This window comes from Haliotis asinina, chromosome 9 (genome assembly GCF_037392515.1).
Source record: "Haliotis asinina isolate JCU_RB_2024 chromosome 9, JCU_Hal_asi_v2, whole genome shotgun sequence".
In the NCBI taxonomy this organism is placed as follows: domain Eukaryota; kingdom Metazoa; phylum Mollusca; class Gastropoda; order Lepetellida; family Haliotidae; genus Haliotis; species Haliotis asinina.
In genome coordinates this window covers 65,770,734-65,791,367 of record NC_090288.1, presented here as the reverse complement: position 1 = coordinate 65,791,367, position 20,634 = coordinate 65,770,734, and the positions used below count along the sequence as shown (strand labels likewise).

The following is a 20,634-nucleotide window of genomic DNA, read 5'->3' as shown; positions in this document are numbered from 1 at the left end:
CGGTGTGTAATGAATGTACGCACTCCCGTCTTCAGTCCGGTATATATCTACAGTGCAGATATTACTCTATACAGCCCTGCCAACAAGTGTCGTTAGCGGAATATTTATACACTTTTTCAGAAAATATTCTTCAGCAATTGTTGACATTCTTTTAAAATATTTCGACAGTTTTTAAATGTTCCATAAAGTACTGCGTTGATGTAAAGTCAAATGCGTCACTTCAACATTTGCAAATATCCAAGTGGTTTGTTTGCTGTCAATGTCTCAACAAAATGCAATTCATACGTTCATGATGCAAACCTATAATATTATAATACCTTAACTGTTGAGAGGTAACGGCGCATAGGTTTCTGTTCATGAGACTCAAATACACTTGAAGCTAAAAAAAAAATAGAAAACACTTTGACTTCATTTCTACCTACAAAGCCGGACTAGTCTGAATTCCGGCGACTCCCGATAACGACTGCACGGGGTCTACATAAGCAAGGTCTTGTCACATACATCAAACACATAGGCTGTGTGCAACTCTTAAACTCGTCTCTTTGAACTGTCCAGCCGTTGTCCGTCTGCATGCTTTGAATATCGTTAATATAGTCCACCGTGTTCAAGCAGGACTGAGGGTTATTGACCTGTGCTATTGACATCTAGTTGAGAAATACTGGTATATTTAGCACGGACAAGGATCAAGAAATCTTTTCAAAAAGACCAACAATTGCTTTGCGACATATCCCTTTCGTTTCTGTCACTGGGTATATTTCACTATTCAGAGGATCGCTTATTTCATCTGTTTGATGGATAGCCCTGCCAATGAGCCGGAGTTGATCCTAGGTTAATACCGCAGCTTTATCTAGTTATATTCAATCAAAGGTAGACTATTTCTAGAGACTATTAAGACAGGTAATCCTTTATTCAGGAAGTCTTGTGTTACTCGCAGTGGTTTACCGTTCTTGAAGAACGATCAAGCAATTACATATCAAGAAGGATTTGTACATTCATTTCTCCGTGATATCGATGATATTTTTCAATTAGTGTGAACTGCACAGTTGTAGTGTGTCCATGTGCAGCCTAACATAGCATCACTATAAATACCTGTTCTCTATAGTAACACATTTAGCCTCTGTCATAAGGGAAATAAGGATATTAAGGCTACGTGTACGGTCTCTGAACTTCAAGCAGTGACCAAATAGTCATCTATGACATACTCTTTTCAATGTATTGGTACGGTGTTTCTGTATATGATGACATTTGTGCAGCAGATAGTTATTATTATTACAGCTTTTGATTACTGAACAATTACCTTGTTTCTGTTTATAGGTGGTCTAAAATGCGACAATACATATCTTCATAATCGTAAACCAGGTAGGGTTGTATTCAGAAACATCCCAGAAATAATTGTTGATCAACACGTTCGTACGCTGCGACAAATACATCACAACATACGTTTTCTTGCCTGAAATAATCGAAGAAAACTTGACTCGCATGATTATCCAAAACCAATTTACACGTCGATTTCACTAAACTGTAGTGAAATGAAAACATGCATGTCCAAATTTAATTAAATGTGACAAAATTCTACGAATGCTACACGCAGGTTTCAATTTCAAGCGAACATTAATTTCAAATCATAAATTTTCAGTCGCATAAACGTGAAAAGGGATGATTATCATATCTGTCAGAAATTGCACATAACCTCAATGTCCATTCTTCTCACCACGAGATTTCATTTCCTAATAGAATAGAAATGAGACTGTCAAGCGCCTGTATCAAGCCCTTCGTAGATATCATGCAATGTGTAGATCAGGCCCATTCATGGGGAGCTCATTTCACTCTTTCACGATCACTCTAAATGTCCTTAAGTGCAGTTATCAACACAGCTCATTGTAGATTTCGCGTCTATCTCTCGCCCTAAGCGTTGCGGGGTTAGAAGGGTGTCTTTTATTGAGTTAAATGTGATCATCCAAGCTTATGACGAAAGAGATGAGGCAAATAGTTGTACATTTTGGCTTTCGAGTTTCGGGTGTTTCGCCTCAAGGACAGACTCAGCTGACCGTGTCAGGTCGAATGTCTTTCACCTGAAGGCATGTTCTTTTCACATAAAATCGACAACTAATTTTCGCGGACTTTTGTCGTGCAAGACATTGCATCATTTCAATCAGGTTTCAAGTTCGAACAAAGCTGCGAAGAAAATTAGTGAGATCACGCACAATATTTCAAACTGAAATGACCTATTGTCAGTGATGAAATTCTCCTTGGGGGATCTTCTATCGGCGATGTTAGACATGGTGTTTTACACAAAATGTTTTCCATAACGGGTTTTACAAAAATTGTTTCGGTGTTATAGACATGTGCATTGTTGATTAAACTGGTGAAATGCTAAACAAATAACCAACACATTAATATACACTACTGAATATCCGTGATCATCCTTTACAAACAGCTTATCTCTGCCGGTGCCCCATAACCATGTTCACATTACCTTGCACATGATGATGTCATCGCATTTCTACATATGTGATAATGTCATCACACGTCTACGTAAATGATAATGCCTTCTCATTTCTACGTGCATGATAATGTCATCACATTTGCAGGTACACAATGCAGCTATCACAATTCCACGAGAACTGCACATATTCACGTGCTACGGATACACATACAGTTATATATCAACTATGCATCTCCATATAAAAATCCGATAACCTTTAAAAGTGATCCATGCATTTTTCGCTTATATTTGAGCAAGCATAATAGATTCATTACATGAAACAGAAGCTGCACGTTTTAGTAAAGGATTTTGCTATTTTATAAATAGATAAGCTTCATATTTCCACGTGTACGAAGTTGTCATTACATTTACACACAAACAAAACACTTTTTTAAAGTGTAACATTTTCCTTGCAATACGTTTTACACAAAGTACACATATTCAATCGTGTATGCTGTTTCAAATTTCCTCTGAGTGAAGCAGACTCCTTCAAAGCAATACAAGTTTGTAACCAAAGGGAAATAACTCTGCTCTGTGGGTACTTCAGGTCGAAACTAAGTGTCTCGAACACAAGACGGGAAGACTTACATCACCGTACAGATTCTCAATTAGTGTCCTGCCTTACATATGAATACATAAGCGACATATGGCGCAGGCATTGCCATAATGCAGTGTGTCAATCTGCTGAAGTGTCACAGATTCACCACAGTACACGAAGACTACACCCCGAAACAAATGCACTAATGCCACCCAGTGGCAAACTCAAGTCTCTTTGTTAATGGAAATAACTTACTTTGCATTGACAAAACTGACACGTGGCCACTACTCGTCCGTTACGTCTGTTCGGGCTGGCTAATATTTCAAACGTTCATAAAATTTGAAGCGTTTAAAAGTCTAAACAAAATCTTCACTGTATCTCAGGCGTCATTGAAAAACAATATTTGATTTTGTGTCGACAAAAACAATGTATCTACATTGCTCCAAATTATGCTGTGATTGGGACATTTGATGATGTGGTCGGATATTGCTAAATAGATCTGATTTAGTTGTAGATGATAAGTGTTCTTTGATTCTGATGTTTATAGTCTGGGAGGTTTCACCTACATATGCCTCGCCACAGTCGCAGTTGATTTTGTAGACGACACCTTTGGGTAGCTGATGTTGTTCAGAGGTGTTCCTGCCATTAGCTTTCAGCAGGGTTTTCAGCGATGCACAGCTAGTGGGTTTCGATGCCTGCTCGTTGCTTTAGGAGACGGCTGATGTGGTAGGAGGTTTTTCCAATGAAGGGCAAAGAGATGCGAATAGGGGCTGGCTTAGGTTTATTGGTGGCCTCTTTTCTTGTTGGGTGGAGTGTGGATCTGATAATTTGATCAACTAACTTTGGCGGGTAGTGATTGAACTGTTTTAACTAGCGTCCTTGTACACGATGCAGGAAGAATCAAGTTCGATTTTTATTCAATAACTGCTCCTGTACTCCAAAACTAGACTACAGCTGCCTCTTCTTGACTGTGTGGGCGTTATTTGTTTACCAGACGCCGGTTTGTCTGAAACAGGGTTGATAATTCATAATCTCCCTTGATATGATGGGTGAAATCTCAGTGAATTTCAGAGGACGACCAAGTGTTATTTGTGAGCTTCCCCGTTTTTACACCACGGATATTGGGGATGCGGACATATTCTGGAGCAAGTACAACGAATACCTGGACTATCACCCCCAAGACTTGAAGTATAATTGTGACACCCGCTCAGTACATATAATGTGTATGTCTTTACATTTAGTTTGTGTCATAGTGACACACTCGAATGTAATGTGCAATGTGTTTTACTGATCCATATGTACACACATACGCACACACACACACACACATACACATTACATTGCATTCACACATCATAATGTATCTACTTACATAAAGACACATAGTACTTACAGTACCATACAGTCCCATTCCTCGACAACCACTGAGTCACATTACTCGACCACCATAAGGTTCCATTACTCGACAATCACACAGTTACATTACTAGATCACCACACAGTCATATTACCCGACCACCACGCAGTCACATTACTGGACTACCACACAGTTACATTATTCGACAATCACCCAGTCACATTACTCAACCACCGCACACATTCATTACTCGACAACCACACAGTTACATTACTCGATCACCACACAGTCATATTACTGGATTACCACACAGATACATTACTCAACAACCACACTTTCATTACTCGACAACCACACAGTTACATTACTCGACCACCACACAGTCACATTACTCGACAATCACACAATTACATTACTCAACAATCACACAGTCGCATTACTTCACAACCACACCGTCACATTGCTTGATATCCGTCTGCAGTGATATGACGGACAGTTTTCCGACGTCGGTCGCGATGGCAGTAAGAAGAGATCACTGTTCCGAGTTGAACACTAAACAGTCTCGATCGAGTCGCTGGATAGACAGTACACGAACGTAGTTGTGTATGTGAAACGTTGCTATTAACACTTTTCAAATCAAAATACATGATTTACATGACTCCTAACACAATCACCTTCAGCAAGAACACTAAACGCACCAAATGACATTACGTCCTGCCGCACTATTCGTTCTATGAGCGGTCTATCGGAGAAAGGCCAGAGGCTGTAAGATCCAGCCCACTAATATCCGTTCTCTTTAACATGCAAGATCAAATTTATTGCAGCATCTTCGCTTTGTGTGGCGTTCCACTGTAAGCCAGATTTCCTTGGAAAGACTGCGATCAAAGGATCATACCCGCTAAATAGGAATAAATCCTAACTCCCGCAATCCAGACTTGCAGGTGCTGTCGTCAAACACTACGTCGAACGTCGTTGTTTGGGCGTTGCTAGCTGAATGTTTTCAACTCGGTGGTACATGGGAGCCAAATCGTCCTACTTTCCTCCAACATATTCCTATGTATTTCTCATTCTCAGTGTGTGGTAACGTAACATCAACGTTCAGCTTCATTAATGACGCCCAAGCCTCCTGAGAATGGCCCATTCTCAGCGTCAATTACACTAAAACCAGTTCCACGATAAAATACAAAATTCACAAACTTAGAACAGGTATGGCCGTCTTTTCAGCACGGTGCGGACGAATCGTAATAATTACAGTTTTACTCAGACTTTTCTAACATTTCCCGTTGCGGTACTGACACCTGTTGCTGTACTGACGAAAGATCAGGCTGTTCATACATGTCTGGTTGTTGTATTGACGTGGAATCAGGGTATTCTACACTCTCTTGCTGCTGTATTGACGTGGAATCAGGGTATTCTACACTCTCTTGCTGTTGTATTGACGTGGAATCAGGGTATTCTACACTCTCTTGCTGCTGTATTGACGTGGAATCAGGGTATTCTACACTCTCTTGCTGCTGTATTGACGTGAATCAGGGTATTCTACACTCTCTTGCTGCTGTATTGACGTGAATCATCTTTATTCATCTGAGTTTGTTTGAGTGGCATATTTTAGAAGTTAGAAGTCAAATAGAACAAATGAATTTGGATGGCAACATTTTTAAAATTAGAACACGGCGTATCGATACAGGTTCTTGTATCGTTTTCAAGTGTGAAATCTTTTCAACAAGAACAAGAACCTGTATCGAAACGGCGTGTTCTAGAGCTTGTCATCCATATACACGTATTCTATCATCTCATGTTGCTGTATTGATGTGGGGTCAGGTTCTTAATTCATACATGTCGTGTTGCTGTATTGACGTGGAATCAGATTCTTTATGCATCTAATGTTGCTCCATTGACGAGGGATCAGGCTTTTCATACTTTCAAACGTCCCGTATTCACGTGGGATCAGGCTGTTCATTGATCTGATGTTACTGTATTGACATGTGACCAGGTTCTTTATACATCACCTGATGCTGTATTGACGTGGGACCAGGTTGTTCATACATCCGATGTTGCTGTATTAACGTGGTTGTTCATTCAGGTTGTTCATACATCTGATGTTGATGTATTGACATGGGATCAGGCTGTTCCTTGATCTGATGTTACTGTATTGACATGTGACCAGGTTCTTTATACATCACCTGATGCTGTATTGACGTGGGACCAGGTTGTTCATACATCCGATGTTGCTGTATTAACGTGGTTGTTCATTCAGGTTGTTCATACATCTGATGTTGATGTATTGACATGGGATCAGGCTGTTCCTTGATCTGATGTTACTGTATTGACATGTGACCAGGTTCTTTATACATCACCTGATGCTGTATTGACGTGGGACCAGGTTGTTCATACATCCGATGTTGCTGTATTAACGTGGTTGTTCATTCAGGTTGTTCATACATCTGATGTTGATGTATTGACATGGGATCAGGCTGTTCCTTGATCTGATGTTACTGTATTGACATGTGACCAGGTTCTTTATACATCACCTGATGCTGTATTGACGTGGGACCAGGTTGTTCATACATCCGATGTTGCTGTATTAACGTGGTTGTTCATTCAGGTTGTTCATACATCTGATGCTGCTGTATTGACATGGGATCAGGCTGTTCCTTGATCTGATGTTGATGTATTGACATGGGATCAGGCTGTTCCTTGATCTGATGCTGCTGTATTGACATGTGACCAGATTCTTTATACATTGCCTGATGCTGTGTTGACGTGGGACAAGGTTGTTCATTGATCTGATGTTGATGTATTGACATGGAATCAAGCTACACATTGAACTGATCTTGCTGTATTGACGTGCGATCAGGCTGTTCATTGATCTGATGTTGCTGTACTGACTTGGATTCAGGTTCTTCATGCATCTGATGTTGATGTGTTCACATGGGATGAGGCTGTTCATTGACCTGATGTTGCTGTGTTGACGTGGGATCAGGTTGTTCATTGATCTCATGTTGCTGTATTGACGTGGGATAAGGCTGTTCACTGATCTGATGTTGCTGTATTGACGTAAGATCAGGTTTTTCATATTCTGATGTTGCTGTATTGACGTGGGATCAGGCTGTTCATACATCTGATGTTGCTGTATTGATGTAGGATCAGAGTGTTCATACATCTGACGTTGCTGTATTGACGTAGTATCAGGTTTTTCATACATCCCCTGATGCTGTATTGACGTTGGATCAGACTGTTCTTTGATCTGATGTTGTTGTATTGACGTAGGATCAGGTTTTTCATACATCTCCTGTTGTATTGGGCTAAGATAAATATTTTAGCTACCCTTTAGGGGAAGCATCGTTTGAGGTCTTAACACATACTCTCCGTGGTTTTTAATTGATAGTGGGACCGGAATTAAACCTAAAAAAACGAAGCCGGATCTGCGGCAGAATCCCTTATTATTACTACTTCATCATATATTTCATGTTCCTGTATTGACGTGAGACCAGGCTGTGCATACATGCCCTGTTCCTGTATTGACGTGAGACCAGGCTGTGCATACATGCCCTGTTCCTGTATTGACGTGAGACCAGGCTGTGCATACATGCCCTGTTCCTGTATTGACGTGAGACCAGGCTGTGCATACATGTCCTGTTCCTGTATTGACGTGAGACCAGGCTCTGCGTACATGCCCTGTTCCTGTATTGACGTGAGACCAGGCTGTGCATACATGTCCTGTTCCTGTATTGACGTGAGACCAGGCTGTGCGTACATGTCCTGTTCCTGTATTGACGTGAGACCAGGCTCTGCGTACATGCCCTGTTCCTGTATTGACGTGAGACCAGGCTCTGCATACATGCCCTGTTCCTGTATTGACGTGAGACCAGGCTGTGCATACATGTCCTGTTCCTGTATTGACGTGAGACCAGGCTCTGCGTACATGCCCTGTTCCTGTATTGACGTGAGACCAGGCTGTGCATACATGTCCTGTTCCTGTATTGACGTGAGACCAGGCTCTGCATACATGCCCTGTTCCTGTATTGACGTGAGACCAGGCTGTGCATACATGTCCTGTTCCTGTATTGACGTGAGACCAGGCTCTGCGTACATGCCCTGTTCCTGTATTGACGTGAGACCAGGCTGTGCATACATGCCCTGTTCCTGTATTGACGTGAGACCAGGCTGTGCATACATGCCCTGTTCCTGTATTGACGTGAGACCAGGCTGTGCATACATGCCCTGTTCCTGTATTGACGTGAGACCAGGCTGTGCATACATGCCCTGTTCCTGTATTGACGTGAGACCAGGCTGTGCATACATGCCCTGTTCCTGTATTGACGTGAGACCAGGCTGTGCATACATGCCCTGTTCCTGTATTGACGTGAGACCAGGCTGTGCATACATGCCCTGTTCCTGTATTGACGTGAGACCAGGCTGTGCATACATGCCCTGTTCCTGTATTGACGTGAGACCAGGCTGTGCATACATGCCCTGTTCCTGTATTGACGTGAGACCAGGCTGTGCATACATGCCCTGTTCCTGTATTGACGTGAGACCAGGCTGTGCATACATGCCCTGTTCCTGTATTGACGTGAGACCAGGCTGTGCATACATGCCCTGTTCCTGTATTGACGTGAGACCAGGCTGTGCATACATGCCCTGTTCCTGTATTGACGTGAGACCAGGCTGTGCATACATGCCCTGTTCCTGTATTGACGTGAGACCAGGCTGTGCGTACATGCCCTGTTGCTGTATTGACGTGAGACCAGGCTGTGCGTACATGCCCTGTTGCTGTATTGACGTGAGACCAGGCTGTGCGTACATGCCCTGTTGCTGTATTGACGTGAGACCAGGCTGTGCGTACATGTCCTGTTCCTGTATTGACGTGAGACCAGGCTGTGCATACATGCCCTGTTCCTGTATTGACGTGAGACCAGGCTGTGCATACATGCCCTGTTCCTGTATTGACGTGAGACCAGGCTGTGCGTACATGCCCTGTTGCTGTATTGACGTGAGACCAGGCTGTGCGTACATGCCCTGTTGCTGTATTGACGTGAGACCAGGCTGTGCATACATGCCCTGTTCCTGTATTGACGTGAGACCAGGCTGTGCATACATGTCCTGTTCCTGTATTGACGTGAGACCAGGCTGTGCATACATGCCCTGTTCCTGTATTGACGTGAGACCAGGCTGTGCATACATGCCCTGTTCCTGTATTGACGTGAGACCAGGCTGTGCATACATGTCTTGTTCCTGTATTGACGTGAGACCAGGCTGTGCATACATGTCCTGTTCCTGTATTGACGTGAGACCAGGCTGTGCATACATGCCCTGTTCCTGTATTGACGTGAGACCAGGCTGTGCATACATGCCCTGTTCCTGTATTGACGTGAGACCAGGCTGTGCATACATGCCCTGTTCCTGTATTGACGTGAGACCAGGCTGTGCATACATGCCCTGTTCCTGTATTGACGTGAGACCAGGCTGTGCATACATGCCCTGTTCCTGTATTGACGTGAGACCAGGCTGTGCATACATGCCCTGTTCCTGTATTGACGTGAGACCAGGCTGTGCATACATGCCCTGTTCCTGTATTGACGTGAGACCAGGCTGTGCATACATGCCCTGTTCCTGTATTGACGTGAGACCAGGCTGTGCATACATGCCCTGTTCCTGTATTGACGTGAGACCAGGCTGTGCATACATGCCCTGTTCCTGTATTGACGTGAGACCAGGCTGTGCATACATGCCCTGTTCCTGTATTGACGTGAGACCAGGCTGTGCATACATGCCCTGTTCCTGTATTGACGTGAGACCAGGCTGTGCATACATGCCCTGTTCCTGTATTGACGTGAGACCAGGCTGTGCATACATGCCCTGTTCCTGTATTGACGTGAGACCAGGCTGTGCATACATGCCCTGTTCCTGTATTGACGTGAGACCAGGCTGTGCATACATGCCCTGTTCCTGTATTGACGTGAGACCAGGCTGTGCATACATGCCCTGTTCCTGTATTGACGTGAGACCAGGCTGTGCATACATGCCCTGTTCCTGTATTGACGTGAGACCAGGCTGTGCATACATGCCCTGTTCCTGTATTGACGTGAGACCAGGCTGTGCATACATGCCCTGTTCCTGTATTGACGTGAGACCAGGCTGTGCATACATGCCCTGTTCCTGTATTGACGTGAGACCAGGCTGTGCATACATGCCCTGTTCCTGTATTGACGTGAGACCAGGCTGTGCATACATGCCCTGTTCCTGTATTGACGTGAGACCAGGCTGTGCATACATGCCCTGTTCCTGTATTGACGTGAGACCAGGCTGTGCATACATGCCCTGTTCCTGTATTGACGTGAGACCAGGCTGTGCATACATGCCCTGTTGCTGTATTGACGTGAGACCAGGCTGTGCATACATGCCCTGTTCCTGTATTGACGTGAGACCAGGCTGTGCATACATGCCCTGTTCCTGTATTGACGTGAGACCAGGCTGTGCATACATGCCCTGTTGCTGTATTGACGTGAGACCAGGCTGTGCATACATGCCCTGTTCCTGTATTGACGTGAGACCAGGCTGTGCATACATGCCCTGTTCCTGTATTGACGTGAGACCAGGCTGTGCATACATGCCCTGTTCCTGTATTGACGTGAGACCAGGCTCTGCATACATGTCCTTTTCGTGTACTGAAGTGAGACCAGGCTCTGCATACATGTCCTTTTCGTGTACTGAAGTGAGGCCAGGCTGTGCATACATGTCCTGTTGCTGTACTGAAGTGAGACCAGGCTGTGCATACATGTCCTGTTCCTGTATTGAAGTGAGGCCAGGCTGTGCATACATGTCCTGTTGCTGTATTGAAGTGAGACCAGGCTGTGCATACATGTCTGTTCCTGTATTGAAGTGAGACCAGGCTCTGCATACATGCCCTGTTCCTGTATTGACGTGAGACCAGGCTGTGCATACATGCCCTGTTCCTGTATTGACGTGAGACCAGGCTGTGCATACATGCCCTGTTCCTGTATTGACGTGAGACCAGGCTGTGCATACATGCCCTGTTCCTGTATTGACGTGAGACCAGGCTGTGCATACATGCCCTGTTCCTGTATTGACGTGAGACCAGGCTGTGCATACATGCCCTGTTCCTGTATTGACGTGAGACCAGGCTGTGCATACATGCCCTGTTCCTGTATTGACGTGAGACCAGGCTGTGCATACATGCCCTGTTCCTGTATTGACGTGAGACCAGGCTGTGCATACATGCCCTGTTGCTGTATTGACGTGAGACCAGGCTGTGCGTACATGCCCTGTTCCTGTATTGACGTGAGACCTGGCTGTGCGTACATGCCCTGTTGCTGTATTGACGTGAGACCAGGCTGTGCGTACATGCCCTGTTGCTGTATTGACGTGAGACCAGGCTGTGCATACATGTCCTGTTCCTGTATTGACGTGAGACCAGGCTGTGCGTACATGCCCTGTTCCTGTATTGACGTGAGACCAGGCTGTGCGTACATGCCCTGTTCCTGTATTGACGTGAGACCAGGCTGTGCGTACATGCCCTGTTGCTGTATTGACGTGAGACCAGGCTGTGCGTACATGCCCTGTTGCTGTATTGACGTGAGACCAGGCTGTGCGTACATGCCCTGTTGCTGTATTGACGTGAGACCAGGCTGTGCGTACATGCCCTGTTGCTGTATTGACGTGAGACCAGGCTGTGCATACATGTCCTGTTCCTGTATTGACGTGAGACCAGGCTGTGCATACATGCCCTGTTCCTGTATTGACGTGAGACCAGGCTGTGCATACATGCCCTGTTCCTGTATTGACGTGAGACCAGGCTGTGCATACATGCCCTGTTCCTGTATTGACGTGAGACCAGGCTGTGCATACATGTCTTGTTCCTGTATTGACGTGAGACCAGGCTGTGCATACATGTCCTGTTCCTGTATTGACGTGAGACCAGGCTGTGCATACATGCCCTGTTCCTGTATTGACGTGAGACCAGGCTGTGCATACATGCCCTGTTCCTGTATTGACGTGAGACCAGGCTGTGCATACATGCCCTGTTCCTGTATTGACGTGAGACCAGGCTGTGCATACATGCCCTGTTCCTGTATTGACGTGAGACCAGGCTGTGCATACATGCCCTGTTCCTGTATTGACGTGAGACCAGGCTGTGCATACATGCCCTGTTCCTGTATTGACGTGAGACCAGGCTGTGCATACATGCCCTGTTCCTGTATTGACGTGAGACCAGGCTGTGCATACATGCCCTGTTCCTGTATTGACGTGAGACCAGGCTGTGCATACATGCCCTGTTCCTGTATTGACGTGAGACCAGGCTGTGCATACATGCCCTGTTCCTGTATTGACGTGAGACCAGGCTGTGCATACATGTCCTGTTCCTGTATTGACGTGAGACCAGGCTGTGCATACATGCCCTGTTCCTGTATTGACGTGAGACCAGGCTGTGCATACATGCCCTGTTCCTGTATTGACGTGAGACCAGGCTGTGCATACATGCCCTGTTCCTGTATTGACGTGAGACCAGGCTGTGCATACATGCCCTGTTCCTGTATTGACGTGAGACCAGGCTGTGCATACATGCCCTGTTCCTGTATTGACGTGAGACCAGGCTGTGCATACATGCCCTGTTCCTGTATTGACGTGAGACCAGGCTGTGCATACATGCCCTGTTCCTGTATTGACGTGAGACCAGGCTGTGCATACATGCCCTGTTCCTGTATTGACGTGAGACCAGGCTGTGCATACATGCCCTGTTCCTGTATTGACGTGAGACCAGGCTGTGCATACATGCCCTGTTCCTGTATTGACGTGAGACCAGGCTGTGCATACATGCCCTGTTCCTGTATTGACGTGAGACCAGGCTGTGCATACATGCCCTGTTCCTGTATTGACGTGAGACCAGGCTGTGCATACATGCCCTGTTCCTGTATTGACGTGAGACCAGGCTGTGCATACATGCCCTGTTCCTGTATTGACGTGAGACCAGGCTGTGCATACATGCCCTGTTCCTGTATTGACGTGAGACCAGGCTGTGCATACATGCCCTGTTCCTGTATTGACGTGAGACCAGGCTGTGCATACATGCCCTGTTCCTGTATTGACGTGAGACCAGGCTGTGCATACATGCCCTGTTCCTGTATTGACGTGAGACCAGGCTGTGCATACATGCCCTGTTCCTGTATTGACGTGAGACCAGGCTGTGCATACATGCCCTGTTCCTGTATTGACGTGAGACCAGGCTGTGCATACATGCCCTGTTCCTGTATTGACGTGAGACCAGGCTGTGCATACATGCCCTGTTCCTGTATTGACGTGAGACCAGGCTGTGCATACACGCCCTGTTCCTGTATTGACGTGAGACCAGGCTGTGCATACATGCCCTGTTCCTGTATTGACGTGAGACCAGGCTGTGCATACATGCCCTGTTCCTGTATTGACGTGAGACCAGGCTGTGCATACATGCCCTGTTCCTGTATTGACGTGAGACCAGGCTGTGCATACATGCCCTGTTCCTGTATTGACGTGAGACCAGGCTGTGCATACATGCCCTGTTCCTGTATTGACGTGAGACCAGGCTGTGCATACATGCCCTGTTCCTGTATTGACGTGAGACCAGGCTGTGCATACATGCCCTGTTCCTGTATTGACGTGAGACCAGGCTGTGCATACATGCCCTGTTCCTGTATTGACGTGAGACCAGGCTGTGCATACATGCCCTGTTCCTGTATTGACGTGAGACCAGGCTGTGCATACATGCCCTGTTCCTGTATTGACGTGAGACCAGGCTGTGCATACATGCCCTGTTCCTGTATTGACGTGAGACCAGGCTGTGCATACATGCCCTGTTCCTGTATTGACGTGAGACCAGGCTCTGCATACATGTCCTTTTCGTGTACTGAAGTGAGACCAGGCTCTGCATACATGTCCTTTTCGTGTACTGAAGTGAGGCCAGGCTGTGCATACATGTCCTGTTGCTGTACTGAAGTGAGACCAGGCTGTGCATACATGTCCTGTTCCTGTATTGAAGTGAGGCCAGGCTGTGCATACATGTCCTGTTGCTGTATTGAAGTGAGACCAGGCTGTGCATACATGTCTGTTCCTGTATTGAAGTGAGACCAGGCTCTGCATACATGTCCTGTTCCTGTATTGAAGTGAGGCCAGGCTGTGCATACATGTCCTGTTCCTGTATTGAAGTGAGACCAGGTTGTGCATACATGTCCTGTTGCTCTATTGAAGTGAGACCAGGCTCTGCATACATGTCTGTTCCTGTATTGAAGTGAGACCAGGCTCTGCATACATGTCCTGTTCCTGTATTGAAGTGAGACCAGGCTCTGCGTACATGTCCTGTTCCTGTATTGACGTGAGACCAGGCTCTGCATACATGTCCTGTTGCTGTATTGAAGTGAGACCAGGCTGTGCATACATGTCCTGTTCCTGTATTGAAGTGAGACCAGGCTCTGCATACATGTCCTGTTCCTGTATTGAAGTGAGGCCAGGCTGTGCATACATGTCCTGTTCCTGTATTGAATTGAGGTCAGGCTCTGCATACATGTCCTGTTGCTGTATTGAAGTGAGACCAGGCTCTGCATACATGTTCTGTTCCTGTATTGAAGTGAGACCAGGCTCTGCATACATGTCCTGTTCCTGTATTGAAGTGAGGCCAGGCTGTGCATACATGTCCTTTTGCTGTATTGAATTGAGGCCAGGCTCTGCATACATGTCCTGTTGCTGTATTGGCCCTTGTTGCTGTCCTCGGACTCTTCTAACATCTCCATCATGTGGCAGGCTTCAAAGCTCCCCCATTTTCACCAAAAACAAGAATCAGTTGGAATCATAAAGATCTGACTCACTCTTTAGAGCAACCACTCACATGCGTACAATCATTGCATGATAGGAGGAGCCAAATATTTCCCCATTATGCTGTGGGAGAGTATCCTAGCATTGCGTATTGGAAATATCTAATTGTTAGGGATAGAGTACATCATACTAGCACCTACGAATGCGAAAATATCGGGGTTCATACTTTTCATACGATTCCCGAGGGCAATTTATGACCTTGTCCTGGTGACGTGACCAGCAGTAATTATGTTTTTAGTTCTTGAAGGAAACTCGGCGAAGAACATTAGAGAAAGGCTTTCAGTAGTTTATGGGAAGTCTTCCCCTTCATCTGCTATCATTAAACGATGGGTCAAAGAATTTAAGCATGGTAGAGAGAGTCTTGAAGATGACCCCCGTCCAGGTCGCCCAAAAACAAGCACTAGTCAGGAAAACATTGACTTGAGTGCATAGACTTGTGCTGGAAAATCGTCGAATCACACTCCACGAGTTAGAGGAGACCACAGATCGTAACTATTATGTAGAAGGATAGACGCCATATTAGTGGGGAGATTAGTGCCCCAACTTAAGGCCATGGCAGGGGGAAAACAAGAATGTCTTTATAAAATACCGCAACAGAGGGACTGTCACAACTGTTGATCAGTTATATCTGTAATGAGATGAATAGTTCAGCAATGTGACATGGACGTCTGAGATTTGCATTTAGCCGTAGAACGTCAGATGCTATCCATACCGTCATTTACTAGGCCAGTCAAAGTCATCAATATCGCGTAAACTCTCCTGCATTCTCAAGACAAGTCCAGATTCGACGACTAATGTTCCTAAGCACATGTCCGATGTCAACCTGGACATATTCGATAGGTCACAAGTGTGGACTGAGGACTGGCCATGGTGTGGTGCTGTGTGCTCCTGTTACGAGAACCGTGTGAGTGCTCTTGTGTTGTCATCATGACAAACAACTTCCAGAAAGCGGCACGTGTCTGTCCATGTTGTAAAACTGTAGTTATGTCCGGCGACCGTTAGTTTGCGCCTTTGTGGATCTAATGGCAACATTTGATTCTCTCTGCAGAACGTCACATTTATAACCTGTCAAAGATAGGACAATCTGACATATCTGCAATACGTATGTGTCGTGTTTGTCACGGCAACAAGGTTGTACTCCATTCTTTGATTGTTTACTCAGTGTTCGCCAGGGCTCTCGGTTGTCTCTCTTCTTGTTCTTTTACATGAAGGATATTGTTAAGTGTCTTAATGCGGACGGACATAGGTGTAACGATATCGGTGTCTTGAACATGTAGATTGTTTGTTGTTGTTTGATGACGACATTATCTTGCTCGATAGTACTGTAGTTAGACTGTAGAAGAGATTAGATACATAGTCTCTATTTGTGACAAATGGCAATTACACATTAATTTGGACAAAACAAACGTCATTGCATTTAGTAAATGTGGCAGGTTGTGAAAGTAGGAAAATACTAGCTTGCAATTCCATAGAGATTGTATCTACGTTTAAGTACATGGGTGTTGACCTATCTAGCACAGGTTCATGGTACACCCACCACTCAAGACGTGTTGTCCCCACAAGCACGAGAGGTCTAATTTTCAAGCAACGAATTCGCAGTCTGAATGACTTACCCGTTAATGTCCTGGTCCCGATTTCTCGAAACAAACTTAAGTTTGAGTTTAGACTCAAGTCAGAGTTTCTACTCAAACTTGAGAAACTATGTTTCCCGGAATGTAATGAAATTGATATTCAACTAAAACTAGTAGACACTTTGAGTTTTGTCACCATATTGCTTACTTTGTTTGTGCATTTTTATTTTAAAAATGCCTTTTGTATGAAAAATTTCAGTTTGTTTCGAGAAATGGGGGCCTGATCCTAATCTTGCTGAGAAAGAAGTAGATAACTGGGCATTGAAAGTGAAGAAGTTATTATTTCATATAGATTTGGAAAAAACTCAGATTTTGGAAAATAATAGAAAGTATGTGTTAGATTTAAGGCACACCGATACCGATAATCAGCTGTATTCTGATGCACTTGGTAAAACTTTAGTTTTTCATTCAACAGAGGTATTAGATTGATTATGCTGTTGAAAAATAGAACTGACAGAGTTTACAGGATTTCACTATGACAGTGCCATTGTCCAAGTCCTAATCTTATGATATCAAAACGTCGAATGGAGAGGTGTGTCCCCTTCGCATTATCAAAGAAGAACCGGAATTTCGTTTGTGTTTATATATCCATTTTATAACCAACTTAGACAGGACATTTTATTTCAAACTTATGGAGTTACCCATCAGATAGACAGTGTGTCCAATTATTTTCTTAAACTAATCCATTAATCATATTTTAACGTTAGCCCAAATGAAGAGACAGAATATTAATTTTCCTAACCTTTCATACTAAATTGATAATGATGCTATCTGGAGGGGCAGTGTATCCAGCAGTACATGTATTTCGTGGATACAGTATACTGGCGCCCGCGTGTACTCAGTCATTCAAGAGACACGTCCGAGTGTGAAAGTGTTCTGTCAGTTCTAACACCAGTACTGAATCAACCCTTACAATAACGGCTGTCACAAGTTACAGACATCAAGGAGACCATTCCATCTACGCCAAATTCTACCGTGGCTATAAAGGAAATCTAACGCACACTTTGATTCATGTGAAAATGTGACGTTTCCCTACAACGGCTGGTCCAGCGCTAGCGCTCTTGACACCGATTTTGACAGCGATCTTGCGGGTCCAACAATCGTTGGATAACAAATGGACGTCGGACATTCAGTTGTGTAACATCTTTACTGCATCCCCTCAGCCTACCGTCATCTAATCAGGGCCAGTCATGAATAACTCTTCCCTACCCTTTGTCCTTCAGGCCTCCTAGCCATTTCCAAAACTACCATCCGTTATGTCATCACACTATACATCAACATCATCGACTGTGTAAGTGAGTGAGTGAGTTAAATTTTTACATCGCATCGGCAATATTACAGCCATATAGCGATGAAAACAAGGTAATCAATCTAAAATATCCGTCGACAAAGGACAGTAAAACTAACTAGATTGTCACAGATATATTGATGTTAAAACTAATCATGAAATCTAAAACATTTAAACTAGAGAGGGCAATACAGAAAATAAAAACAGGCTACAGGTCGCCAAGAACTGAAGGTAGGTCACCATACTAGGGACCATGGGGACTTACAGTACTTTCGCTACCTACATGGACCCTAGCTGGATTTATATCATCCCTTCAACTGCAGGCGATGAAGTGAATTTTAGCCAAAATTAAAATGACAGGGATACTACAATTAAAATAGACGGTCAATTTAAATTACCTTTGAATGCCTTGGGACTTACGTACCTTCTCAGGAGGACAATAATTTTACTCTACTTCAACCCCTCTTGAAGGTACAGCCACTAACAATCCCAGTTACTAATCCAAATGACCACTTATAAAATATTTATCTAATTACAAATCGGATAACAAATGTAATTCTTTTCAATATGCAATAATTAAATGATGATTGACATTTCTAAAAAGATCCTTCATGGTTCGTGTTTTAAAATACTTATCCCTTGTGATGGAATATTCAACACAATCAAGCAAGACATGCTTGACTGTGATTCTTTCATCACAAGGGATGCAGAACGGAGGAGCCTCACCTTTCAATAGATATTCATGGGTATATCTAGTGTGGCCAATACGACATCGCCTTATGATGACCTCTTCAAATCTAGACTGACAACCCAAGTAGGTATAACCAATGTCGGGTTTAATTTCATGTAATTTATTGATACCTACCTGGGTGTCCCAATTCTTCTGCATAAGATCCCGGATATAAGATCGGATGACATCTTTATAATCAGAGTATGGAATAAGAAGCGGTGTCATAGATTTGGTGAGTGCTGCTTTGGCAGCAAGATCGGCAAGTGTGTTCCCAGAAATGCCTACGTGGCTGGGTAACCAACAAAAGACGACGTCGTATTGGCCAGTAGCAAGATCATTGTAAATTCAATAATCTCTACTAAAAGTGGATGTTTGGTAGAAAGACCCTTAATAGCTTGAAGGCACGAAAGAGAGTCTGAAAAGATTATATACTGCTTATATTTGGAATGTTTATTGATATATTTTAAGGCTGTTAATATAGCGTTTGCTTCAGCTGTGAAAATTGAGGTATGATCCGGCAGTCGAGAAGATACTGTTTTGGATCCAACGACAGTGGCACAAGCCACTGCCCCACCATCCTTGGACCAATCTGTAAATATGGATTTATATGTACTATATTTAGTTTTTAATTGATTATATTCTTGTTTATATTGTAATTCATTCGTTTCTGAATTCTTAAATATAGTCAAGGTTAGGTCTACTTGTGGCCTAACCAACTGCCAAGGAGGAGAAGACAGCAGACGAGAAGGAGAAATATTTTCTAGGTCAATGCCAGCAGCAGAAAGGAAAGGTTTAATCCTTATCCCTAGAGGTGGAACGAGAGAAGATTTTTTGTTGTACAGATCCTCATTGAGGGGATGAAATACACAGTTATATGCAGGGTTCGTCTGATTCGAATAAAGTTTAGTAATGTACTATAAAGTTTAGTAATGTACTGCAAAGATAATTTAATACGTCTTTGGGTCAAAGAAGGCTCATCAGCTTCAACATAAATGCTGTCAATAGGAGAAGTGCTGAAAGATCCAAGACAAAGTCTTAAACCTTGGTGATGGATAGAATCAAGCAGTTTCAAGTTGCTTCGACAGGCCCCGCCATACACGATGGAACCATAATCAAGCTTTGATCGGATTAGTGATCTGTACAAATGAAGGAGGGTAGTTTGATCCCCTCCCCACTTTAAATTGGACACCACTTTTAGGAGATCTAATGCTTTCAGGCATTTGGTCTTCAAATACTTAATATGTGGTAAAAAGGTCAAATGTTTGTCGAAAATCAGTCCCAGAAACTTGGCTTCCTTTACAACGGTAATTGGAGAGCCATCTAAAAACAGTTCAGGATCTTTATGAGGCTTATATTTCCGACAGAAATGTATACATTTGGTTTTTATCTGTGAAAACTTAAATCCATTTTCAAGTGACCATTTATGAATTTTATTTAAACATATCTGTAATTGTCTCTCAATGGTATGCATATTTTTACCACGACATGAAACATTAAAATCATCCACGAACAATGACCCATCTATGGAATCATGTAATACTTTCGATAGACTATTGATTTTTATGCTAAACAAAGTAACAGACAAAATACTGCCTTGTGGAACCCCCTGATCCTGATTATAATGGTCAGACAGGGATGATCCGACACGAACTTGAAATTGTCTGCCTGCTAAAAATTGTGATATAAAATGAGGCAAACGGCCTCTCAAACCAAAATCATGTAAATCCCTTAAGATACCAT

The 20,634-nt window shown here is 43.9% G+C and overlaps 1 protein-coding gene across 1 annotated transcript in view; it reads right to left on the bottom strand.

The window, feature by feature from the left end:
* Positions 1 to 20,634, bottom strand: part of LOC137296681 (protein Wnt-7b-like) — a 143,096-nt gene that overhangs the window by 55,797 nt on the left and 66,665 nt on the right. The gene's annotated exons all lie outside the window — the stretch shown is intronic.